At 41.9% G+C, this 10,006-nt stretch overlaps 1 long non-coding RNA gene across 1 annotated transcript in view; it reads right to left on the bottom strand.

Moving 5' to 3' along the window:
• Window positions 1-3,503: 3,503 nt before the first annotated feature.
• LOC137379452 (uncharacterized) overlaps window positions 3,504-10,006 on the bottom strand; it is a 51,644-nt gene continuing 45,141 nt past the window's right edge. The window contains exons 3-4 of the long non-coding RNA XR_010976820.1: window positions 7,530-7,600; window positions 3,504-4,260 (exon numbers count right to left, since the gene is read on the bottom strand). This is a non-coding gene — a long non-coding RNA (uncharacterized lncRNA). The remainder of the gene's footprint in view (window positions 4,261-7,529; window positions 7,601-10,006) is intronic.

Below are 10,006 nucleotides of genomic sequence, written 5' to 3'. Positions count from 1 at the left end.
AGAGAGATCCACCATTGACATGCTGTTCTCCCTTCGCCAGCTACAGGAGAAATGCTACGAACAACAGATGCCCTTCTACGTTGCTTTCATAGATCTCACCAAAGCCTTTGACCTCATCAGCAGACGTGGTCTCTTCAGACTACTAGCAAAGATTGGATGTCCACCAAAGCTACTGAGTATCATCACCTCTTTCCATGACAATATGAAAGGCACAATTCAGCATAGTGATGCCGCATCAGACCCCTTTCCTATCTTGAGTGGCGTGAAACAGGCCTGTGTTCTCGCACCTACACTGTTTGGGATCTTCTTCTCACTGCTGCTCTCACATGCGTTCAAGTCTTCAGAAGAAGGAATTTTCCTCCACACAAGATCAGGTGGCAGGTTGTTCAACCTTGCCCATCTTAGACCGAAGACCAAAATACGGAAAGTCCTCATCAGGGAACTCCTCTTTGCTGACAATGCTGCATTAACATCCCACACAGAAGAGTGTCTGCAGAGACTCATCGACAGGATTGCGGCTGCCTGCAACGAATTTGGCCTAACTATCAGCCTCAAGAAAATGATCATCATGGGACAGGACGTCAGAAATGCTCCATCCATCACTATCGGCGACCACGCTCTGGAAGTGGTTCAAGAGTTCACCTACCTAGGCTCAACTATCACCAGTAACCTGTCTCTCGATGCAGAAATTAACAAGCGCGTGGGAAAGGTGTCTGCTGCTATGTCCAGACTGGCCAAGAGAGTGTAGCAAAATGGCACACTGACACGGAACACAAAAATCCGAGTATTTCAAGCCTGTGTCCTCAGTACCGTGCTCTACGGCAGTGAGGCCTGGACAACGTATGTCAGCCAAGAGCAACGTCTCAACTCATTCCATCTCCGCTGCCTCCGAAGAATCCTTGGCATCGGGTGGCAGGACTGTATCTCCAACGCAGAAGTCCTCGAGGCGGCCAACATCCCCAGCTTATACACCCTACTGAGCCAGCGGCGCTTGAGATGGCTTGGCCATGTGAGCCGCATGGAAGATGGCAGGATCCCCAAGGACGCATTGTACAGCGAGCTCGTCACTGGTATCAGACCCACCGGCCGTCCATGTCTCTGCTTTAAAGACGTCTGCAAATGCGACATGACGTCCTGTGACATTGACCACAAGTCGTGGGAGTCAGTTGCCAGTGATCACAAGAGCTGGCGGACAGCCATAAAGGCAGGGCTAAAGAGTGGCGAGTCAAAGAGACTTAACGGTTGGCAGGAAAAAAGGCAGAAGTGCAAGGAGAGAGCCAACTGTGTAACAGCCCCGACAACCAATTTTATCTGCAGCACCTGTGGAAGAGTCTGTCACTCTAGAATTGGCCTTTATAGCGACTCCAGGTGCTGCTCCACAAACCACTGGCCACCTCTAGGCGCTTACTCATAGTCTCTCGAGACAAGGAGGCCGAAGAAGAAGAAGATAAACAGGAGTTCTTTTAATGTCAATATTCCCTATTCAGAAATGTTAGTAAAGGAGGAAAGCAGTTAGCTTATATATTTTCTTGAACTTTATGCTATTAATTTTCAGTATAAAAACCCACCTTCTGCCCAGATAGGTCAGTCTTTTTGTTCCACTGTTTTAATTAAATCGATGAAGAGGCTTCAGTAGCAAATGAAAGTTATTCTTAATCACATTCAGCTGACTCCTGTGCCTAATTGAGATGGAAGAAGAGAGAAAGGGCCTGTGAAGGAAGGAAGGCAATGAATCCTGAAATAAAATATATCTGGCTGTAGGACAGAAAGCAGAGAGTAGGGACAATGGGTAGCTATTCAGAAGATGGGAAGTGGGATCCCACATGGATCAGTGCTTGGACCACTGTTGTTCTCAATTGATAGTAATGATTTAGACTTTGGAATCAAAAACACAATTTCTAAGATAGTGGGCAACACCCATTGGGATGGATAGTCAATACTGAAGAGAACTACAACAAATTACAAGAAAACATTAATACACTTGAAGAATGGGCACATAATTGGAAAATTAATTTCAACACAGCTAAGTGTGAAGTATTACATTTTTGTAAGAAAAATAAGGAGGTCACATATTACTTAGAAAATAAGAATCTAAAAGGGCTAGAGGAGCAAAGGGACCTAGGAGTATAAATACACAAATCACGATAAGCGGTGATATAGGTTAATAAGACCATAAAAAAGCAAACCAAGCACTAGGGTTTATTTCTAGAAGAATTAAAATGAAAAGTAGAGAAATTATGCTAAGTTTGTATTGAAACTTGGTTAGACCACACTTGGAGTACTGTGTTCAGTTCTGGTCACCATATTATAAAAAGAATATAGAGGCACTGGAGAAGGTGAAAAAAAATTGCAAGGATAATACCAGATCTGTACAGCTACCCCGATCAACAACAACTTATATTTATATAGCGCCTTCAATATAATAAAATGTCCCAAGGCGCTATCAGGAAAGCATACAGGCTGGGTCGCTTTTCTCCTGAAAATTATGAAAGGTTTTGCAAGTCAGTAGCCAGAGAGAGAATGTTTCCACTTGTGGGGAAGAGCAAAACTAAAGGCAAACAATAGTGTTTAGAATGTGGAACTCACTACCACAGGGAGTGGTTGAGGCAAATAGTATATATGCATTTAATGGAAATCTAGATAAGCAGATGAGGGGTAGGAAAAAGAGTGATATGTTGATAGGGTGAGATGAGGAAGATTGGTAGGAAGCTCGAGTGCAGCATAAACATTGGCATAGACTGGTTGAGCCAAATTTCCTGTTTCTGTGCTGTATATTCTATATAATTCTATGTACGTAGCATACAGTAGCCAATAGAACTGGCCAACCATAACCATGCTGTGTATTTCCAGAATTCTACATATTTAACTGCAGAATCATTGCATTGCAACACAATGCAGAACATTAGTTTGTGCTATTTCACTTCAGGATGTGCTCCAGATTGCCGCTCTGCATCAGATGTGGTGAGCAGAAACCAGAGGTTGCTACACTGTGTTGATTTCACAGAGTTATATACAATAGAATGACTTCAAATACCATCATGGAAGTTGTGGGAATTTAAATTAAATTTAATTAAATAATTAATTAAATAAATCTGCAATGAAAAGCTAGTATCAGTCATGGTGACCATGAAACTATTGTTGTGAAACCCAACTGGTTCACGAATGTCTTTTAGGGAAGGAGAACTGCTGTACTTACCCAGTCTGGCCTATGTATGACTCTGGACCCAAAGTAATATAGTTGACTCATAACTGCTGTTACAACCAGGTGAGAAAGGTGTATAGGGGTCTCTTTCAGCCTTCACCTGGTCTTATTGTAACAGGATTTTTAATTTTATACACACCGTGTTTTGAGCTTCCCCTTGGGCAATCTTTGTTCACCGCTTTCCAATTATAAGGCAAAGAAATGTGCACAAACAGGCCTTCTTAGGTTTAAAGAAGAAAAGTGAAATTTATTAAAACTTAAACTTAAATTCTAATTCGGTTAACACCTACAGATACATGCCGTGCCCTACACTGGCATGAATACATGATACGCACATGCAAATAGAGGCAGAAAAGAGCAGAAGAAAAATAAAGTGGAGAGGTTTGAGGAAAAATCAGAACAGTTTCTTGTTACTGTGCTTCAAGCTCCCTGTAGTCCTTTTGTAGGTAGTTCTTGCTTGTAGGTATTTCTTGCTTTTCATTGAGGCCCAGTATTCTTCTTAAACGTGGTTCACTGTAGGAGATGTTTCTCTCTTGGGGTTCATGAGTCTTCAATGGTTTCCAAAGCTGGTGAGAGCGAGATGAGAGCAGGCAGGAGAGAGGTCTTTTCCAGTCCAGGAGCAAACAGCTTTCTGAGTTCAAATTCTCTGTGGCAAGTTCAAATTCAAAAAACTCCAACAACCAGTTACTCATGTGACTAAACTGGTCTGACCACATCTGTTTGTGTATTCGGCCATCTTAGCAGTTAACCTGGAATGCTAGCCTCTCCACCTTCAACATCAGGTAATCAAAAGTCCATTGTGGATTAAATTGGAGCAGGGAGTGGCCACTTTTTCCTTTCCCAGCTCTGTCTGTTACTATGCAAATATCTTTCCAGTCAGGGGCTTGGCAACCCCTTGTAATAGGCCTTCTTTTCCCAGCAACAATTTTAAAATTTAATGTCCATGTGGTGAAATATCTGTGCTCCATTCTGGCCGGTGGGGGCCTGCGTGACACTGCTCTCTGTTGGGTGATTAGGGATGGGTAATAAATGCTGACTTTGCCAGTGACATCCACATCCTGTGAATAAATAATTTTAAAAAGACAGAAATTACAGCTCAAAAACAGAGCATTTGACCCAAACTGGTCTATGCCGGTTTTTATGCTCCACATGAGCATCCTCCTATGTTAGCTCATCTCACCCTTTTAGCAAGTACTTTGCAGTTACCGACTGGCATTTATAGAGACCTGCAAGTGGGTTGGTTATCTCAGCACCTCCACCAGGAGTGGTGTGTGTTATGAGAAAAACCGAACAGGGAGGAAATACAAAAAGACTCCTCAAAAAAAAAAGTCAGTTCTGCTCAGACCTGCTCAGGTTAATTATTCTGAATAAAAGTGAATGGGATTCTGTCACTGGCTGCAAATAGAAACAAACTATAATAAATTTGAAATGAACTTCTAGGTGAGTAATAATTTTTTAAAAATTTTTTACTCTATCACCTCACCATTTTTTGATACTGATCAGCCCAGGATCTTTTGCATCCATCCTTTACCATCAACTCCCTTTCGAGCCCAGCTAGCCTCCATTTCCCTGCTGACACATTTAATCGATCTTGTATGTATTAGGCTCAGGTGACTTGATATTGTAAAATCAATGATGAGTTCACTTCAAAGCCTCGTGAAAATTTGTTAAGGAGTGTCTTTAAGTCACAAACCAATATTCATGCCAGCGAGTGTTGGAATGTCAAGGCACAGATCAGCCATGATCTAATTGAATGTGTACCTGATCTCAGCCATCCCAAGCAAAGATATATAGGAACAGGAATAGGCCATTTAATCCCTAAAGTCTGATCTGCCATTTGCCTAGATCATGGCTGATCGACAGCCTAACTTTTCCCATTTCGCTTAATACTTCTGCTAAACAAAAATCTATCAATGTCAGATTTAAAATTAACAAGTGACCTCGCATCAATTGCTGTTTGCAGGAGAGAGTTCCAAACTTCTATTGCCCGTTGTGTGTAGAAATGTTTCCTAATGTCACTCCTGAAAGGTCAGGCTTTATTTTTTTAGATTATGCCCCCTAGTCCTAAACTCTCCAACCTGCAGAAATAGTTTCTCTCTATTTACCCAATCTCTTCTCCTTAATATCTTGAAAGCTTCAATCAAATCACCCCGTAACCTTCTAAATTCGAGGAAATACAACTCTAGTTTAGGTAATCTCTCCTTGTAGTTTAACCCCAGAAGTCCAGGTATCATTCTAGTAAATCTATGTTCCGTTCTGTCCAAGGCCAATATATCCTTTCTAAGGTGTGGTCCTTGCAACTGCTCACAGTACTCCAGGTTTGGTCTAATGAATGCTTTGAAGCATAACTTCTACCTCTTGTATTCTAGCCCTCCAGATATAAAGACCAGTATTCCATGAACGTTTTTGATTATTTTCTGTACCTGTTCATGACATTTTAATGATCTATGTACCCGGACCCCCAAGTCTCTTTGGACCTCCACTGTTTCTAGCTTTTCACCATTTTGGAAAGTATCATGTTCTACCCCTTTTCGGCCCAAAGTGGTTGACGTCACATTTGCCTTCATTGAAATCCATTTGCCACACTTTTGCCCATTCACTTAATCTATCAATATCCTTTCTTATTTTGTGCTTCCATCCACACTGCTTACAATGCTGTCTGTCTTTGTGTCATCAGCAAATTTGGATATGTGGCTTTATATCCCAACATCAAAATTGTTAATAAATACGGTGAATAGTGGAGGCCCCAACACAGCTCCTTGCGGGACACCACTGGTCACATCTTGCCAACTCGAGCATCTGCCCATTATCCCTACTTTCTGTCCCCTGGCGCTCAGTCAATTTCATAACCAGGTCAATAATTATCCTTCAATTCCATGAGCTTCAACTTTAGCTAGAAATCTCTTATGAGGAACTATATCAAATTCCTTCTGGAAATCTATATAAATAACATCCATAGACATTCCCCTGTCCACTACTTTAGTCACTTCTTCAAAAAAATTCAGTCAGGTTCATCAAGCAAAGAGGAAATTTTTAGGCTTGATTTGTCTTGCCGCCCTCCTGACATCCACCCTCCATAAACTTCAAATCATCTAAAACTCTGCTATCAACATCCTGTTCCCCAATAATCCCCTCTTGCCTAGCACTCCTGTTCAAACTGATCTACACTGGTTAGCCTATGGCTAGTTAATCAAAGTTACAATCCTCCTCCATGTCTACCTTCGTTCTGCAGCTTTATCCAGCCTGATGCCACCCTCATTCTCCTATCCTCTAATGTGGGCTTCCTACTCCACATTCAGTAGTAGAGACTTCAAAAGTGCTACTTTTTGGAACTCCCTCCAATCACTTCTACCTCTCTGCTTCCCTTTCCACCTTTAAAAACCAGGGTTCCAGATGTCTCACAAAGGCTTGGCACCAGCTTGTGTTCTGTTTGGTGAAGTATCTTAAGATGTTTCTTTTTCATTGAGAAGCATTATATCAATGCAAGTTCTTATTCCAGCTGTTCCAGTTAAAGTTATCAATGATAACCTGAATGATTGCGAACATCATGCATTATCCCTTTTGTCCCCTCCTGATTTGGATTTAGTGGAAGACCAAGGTCAGGGCAGTGGCAAGAAGGGCATGAAGAAAAAGTTTAGAGAGGAGGAAGGCAGCAATGGGGGTAAAGCAAGTACAGCAACAGAATGCTCATCATCATTCTCCTCATCGGCACGGTAAGTAATGTAATGCCACTCTGACTGCAATATTGACAAAATTGTATTCTCATTCATATTGCTGTATCCCACATCAGGTTCATAAATATTTATTGGCTCCCGGATATTAATAATATTGATATTCCTCAATGTATCTGGTAGTGGAAGTTAATTGGCTTCATAAATTTCTGGAGTAGTTACCCCAATTGATTGGCAGGCTCCAGTAGTGTTGGCTCCTTCATAATTGTTGCCCCTTATTCCTTGCAAATATCATTAATTATGTAGAGTGCAAAGTATGCAGCATCTGGGCTGCTAATTGACCCACTCGAGGGGTAATTTTATGACTTTGTTCAGAATATCACCTGCTGGCACTACATTATCAGAAACGTGCGATTGCAAAACCATCATTTTAAAAGGCTGACTCTTCCTTTCTCTATACACCATATTGGGTGCATATGAGACTTTATAGATAGACTTATCCCTTCAGGTATTGTGTCTTTATAACAGGTATGAAGTATGAGGTACACAATCAGGAGGCAATGAGAAGTCAAAATAACATGAAGTGAAAATTATATAGTATATAATTGATATGATACAACTGGGTGATCTGTGCAGCCCTCCAACTTCTTTCTTACCAATCCCTCAGAAAATTCTCTCCATACCACTTAGCTCATGTGCTCTCAAAGACTTTTCCCGGATCGGCCACCTTGATATTTTGGTTATTAAAACAGAAAAGAAATGTGAATTATTAAAGAGAATCACATGTGCCACCAGATATTGCATTCATTATTTTGACTATACAAGCATTTTTTTCTTTTGTTAATATCTTTTAAGCAGTCACAGTTAACAGCGGCCATATAAAGATGTGGTGATATTTTTGCCTTATTTAGGTAATCTTTTTCAATATATAAATCTTCTTGCACTCTTATTCTAGCTACTTATTTGGCCTTTGGTTAATCCAGTTATTAATGTACTGCCAGATTCTCTGAGTACAACTCAGTTTTTACAACTCTTTTGCAATCTGTGGGCTGGATTTAGTTCTCCCCCAGGCCTTGGGGTCCGTAGCGGGCAGTGGGGAGCCTGAAGATGCCTCCGGGAGTGGGCCGCCACACACCCCGACGCCGGGAGAGCCTGGCTCATCATTACCGGCGGCGGCGAGGCCTCGTGGCGGCTCCCCCGCTGCGAGGCGACGGGACCCCCATTTGAATATTCAAATAAATTAAAATGAATGAATAAATGATACTTATGCCGCCGCCTCATGTCCCACTGCCATCTTTGGCCCTGTGGCCGGCACTTCCGCGCCTTCTGATCCCCGTCCGGAGAAACAAGGTGCCACGTTGGTGGGGACGGGGGAAAAGGTAAGTTTCTCAGTGCGTGACAGAGGGAAGAGGGGTCAAAGTAAAGTCATGGGCGTAGGGGATGGTGTGAAGGGTTGGAGTTTAAAGTTTATGCAGTTTGGGGGGTGGGGGGGGAAGGTCAGATGGACAAGATAAGTGTTTTGCAGAGGGCAAATAATTAATCTAATTGTATTTGAGGGGGGTAGGAGAGGGGCGGAAAAAATGTCTTTATTTATTTATTTTTATCTTTAAATATTTAAATTTACCAGTAGGGCTCAAAGCCCTTTAAAAATTGTGTCAGCGCCTGTGCACAGGCAGCTGACGCCATTGCCAGGAACAGACAGCCAGCTCTCGCCATGTGATTGGGGCGGGGGGTTGCCCGCCCCAGCTATTTAAATGAGCTGCCACACAGAAGATTCAGCCCTCTAGCTGGAATGATGGAATATTTGCCATTTATGCATAGTGTGAGCAGACTGAGCATGGTAGAACATTGCCTCTGAGTCAGCAGGTTGTGGATTCAAATCCCATTCAATTGCACATAATCTAGGCTGACACTCAAGTGCAGTACTGAAGGAGCTCTGCACTGTCGGAGCTGTTGTCTTTTGGATGAGATGTAAAACCAGGCCCCATTGTGCCCTCTCAGGTGGATCTAAAAGAATGCATGGTACTATTTTGAAGAAATTTTTGACATATATATTAATGGCCTGGACTTGAGTATACAGAGCAGACTTTCAACGTTTGCAGATGGTATGAAACTTGGAATTGTAATAAACAATGAGACAGATAGTAACAGACTTCAGGAGGACATTGGCAGACTGGTGAAATGGGCAGATACATAGCAGATGAAATTTAACAGAGAAGTGTGAAGTGATACATTTTAGTAGGAAGAATGAGGAGAGACAATATGATTTAACTGGTACAGTTTTAAGTGGGGTACAGGAACAGAGACAGCTGGGTGTGTATGTCCACAAATCTTGAGGGTGGCAGAACAAGCTGAGAACACTGTTAAAAAAGCATATGAGATTCTTGGCTTTATTTAATAAAGGCATAGAGTACAAAAGCAAATAAGTTATGCGAAACATTTATAAAACACTGAATAGACCTCAACTGGAGTATTATGTTCAATTCTGGGCACTACACTTTAGAAAGGATGTTAAGGCCTTGGAGAGGGTGCAGAAGAGATATATTAGAATGGTGCCAGGCATGTAGTACTTTAGTTATGGGGAGAGACTGGAGAAGTTAGTGTTGTTCTCATTACAGCAAAGAAGATTAAAAGGAGATTTGATACAGATGTTAAAAATCATGAATGGTTTTGAGACAGTAAGTAGAAACTGTTTCTTTTGGCAGAAGGATCAGTAACCAGAGGATACAGATTGAAGGTGATTGGCAAAAGAACCAGAGGCGACATGAGGAAACATTTTCCTTTACACAGCGGGTTGCTGTGATCTGGAATGCACTGCCCGAAAGGGTAGTGGAAGCATTCAAAAGTACCATTAAAAAGAGAATTAAATACTTGAAGGGAAAAAAATTACAGGGCTATGGGGAAAGAGAAGGGGAATGGGATTGATTAATTAATTAATTGGATAGCTCCACCAAAGAACTGGCACAGGCACGATGGCCAAATAGTCTCCTTCTGTGCTGTGTCTGTCTATGATTCTATGAAGAGCAGAAGAGCTTTCCCGGTGTCCTGGCCAATATTTATTTCTGGAACAACATACTCGTGGGATCTTGTTGTACTCCCTGTCACTGGAGCAGTGTGGCATCTGCAAGTCCAT

The sequence above is a fragment of the Heterodontus francisci genome, chromosome 2 (genome assembly GCF_036365525.1).
Source record: "Heterodontus francisci isolate sHetFra1 chromosome 2, sHetFra1.hap1, whole genome shotgun sequence".
Taxonomy (NCBI): domain Eukaryota; kingdom Metazoa; phylum Chordata; class Chondrichthyes; order Heterodontiformes; family Heterodontidae; genus Heterodontus; species Heterodontus francisci.
The sequence above is the reverse complement of the archived record's forward strand: the minus strand, read 5'-3'. Positions and strand labels throughout refer to the sequence as shown.